Genomic DNA, 2234 nt, shown 5'->3' on the forward strand with positions numbered 1-2234 from the left:
TAGTTTACTATTTAAACAACTTTTAGAGATTAACTCTGTACCTCATGACATTTTCAGATCTGAATTTTATACACTTTGATGGCATGAGTCTCTAAACTCCATTGTTGGGGGTGAGGAGCTCTGCAGCGTCTCAATGAATTAATGCAAGTGTTTCTATTTCATTCAAACGTGTGTGTGTTCCTATCTAAGATGTTCTTTCGTGCTTAATTGTGAAGGAGGTGATGATCTGTGACACTCATCACCTTCCTCAATCCATGAACGTGTCCCTGACAACCACCTCCGTTCTACATCAGATTGAATGAGCATCTCTTAGCTTCCTTAATCAGAATCTTTGTGGTATAAGCTAGAACTGATGGCGGCCACTCTTGAGGATCCGGAAAGTCTAAACCTTGTCTGTGGTATTCTGAGTAGGATTCAAGGATTGAATGGCGGTGACGAGCTTCAAACTTGCGATTGCTGGGCGTGATGACAAACGCAAAAGGATCAATGGATCCTATTCCAACATGATCAAGAACCAACAGCTGATTAGCCGTGCTGTGATAGAGCATCTGGACCGTTTTCACTGAGAGGATGGGAAGTAGCCACTGACAATGGTGACACCCTACATATAGCTTGCCATGGATGGAACTTTACAAATAATTGAGTTGAATATTACATTGCAGAAATTCAGAGGACAATTTACATTGCGGAAATTCAGAGGACAAAGCATCTCCAAAACCCCAACATATTCCCCATTACTACAAAACAAGTAACGATTTTATCCTCTTTTATTTTTTTTTATCTAATAACTCCCATTGATAATTTTGATTGACATCCTGACTAAGAATAATAAAATAAACATAGCTTGCTTCAAACCAATAATCTCCGTGGGATCGACCCTTACTCGCGTAAGGTATTACTTGGACGACCCAGTGCACTTGCTGGTTAGTTGTACGGATAGCAAATTCGTGCACCAAGTTTTTGGCGCCGTTGTCGGGGATTATTCGAGTTTGAACAACTAAAGGTTTATTTTATTCCTTAGATTAGGAATAATTTATTTTTGTTACTATAGAGTCATTAAATTCTGATAGGATAAATTCTTTTCAAAAAAAAAATTTTTCAAAAATATTATTTTTCTTTATCAATTTTTAATTTTTAATTTCTTTTCGTGAGTTTAGTGTCTTGTTTAAAGTTTTTTTCGTGAGTTTAGTGTCTTGTTCTAAGTTTGGTGTTAATTGCATATTTTATGTTTTTCTCTAAATTTTCGAACTTGTGTTCTTTGTTCTTCATTGATCTTCAAGTTGTTCTTGTTTATTTTTCTTGTTTGATCTTGAGTTTTTCTTGTTTTGTGTCTTTTCTTGTTTTTCTTGTGCTTTTTCAAAACATCAACTTTCAAAAATTATACCTTTATCCATAAAAATAATACATCTTTAAAATACATTACATTTTTAGCTCAGTTGGTTATAGTGTTGGCTTATGTTCTTGGCAATTGGGCATCTTCTTTTTAAAATCTTTTTTTAAAAAAAAATAATTCTTCTTAATTTAATCTTGTGCGAAACTTTAAGTTTGGTGTTTTCTTGTTGATCTTTCTTTAATTTTCGAAAATTTACCTTGGTTTTCTAAAAATTTTAAGTTTGGTGTTCTTTCTTCTGTTCTTGGTGTTCTTGTGAATCTTCAAGGTGATGTTCTTGAGTCTTTCTTGTGTTTTGATTTTAAAATTTTTAAGTTTGGTGTTCCTTGGTATTCAGATTTCAATTTCAAAATTTTTTGAAAATCTTCACAAAATATTTTCAATTTTTTTTATTTTATTCTGTTTTTATTTATTCCATTTTTATTTTATTTTTATAAAATAAATAATATCAACATACATACCATCTCCTTTATTCCATCATGGAACTAAGTGGAAATGAACAGTCCAGGAGGACTCTGGGGTTATATGCTAACCCCACTACTGCTTCATATGGGAGTAGTATTTGTATACCCTCCATTGGAGTTAGTAGCTTTGAGTTGAATCCTCAGCTCATTATCATGGTGCAGCAAAGCTGCCAGTATTCCGGTCTTCCACAGGAAGAACCTACAGAGTTTCTGGCACAATTTTTGCAAATTGCTGACACAGTACATGGTAAGGAAATAGATCAGGATGTCTATAGATTACTACTATTTCCATTTGCTGTAAAAGATCAAGCTAAGAGGTGGTTAAATAACCAACCTAAGAACAGCATAAAAACATGGAAACAGCTGTCAGAAAAATTCCT

This window comes from Arachis duranensis, chromosome 10 (genome assembly GCF_000817695.3).
Source record: "Arachis duranensis cultivar V14167 chromosome 10, aradu.V14167.gnm2.J7QH, whole genome shotgun sequence".
NCBI classification, from domain to species: Eukaryota; Viridiplantae; Streptophyta; class Magnoliopsida; order Fabales; family Fabaceae; genus Arachis; species Arachis duranensis.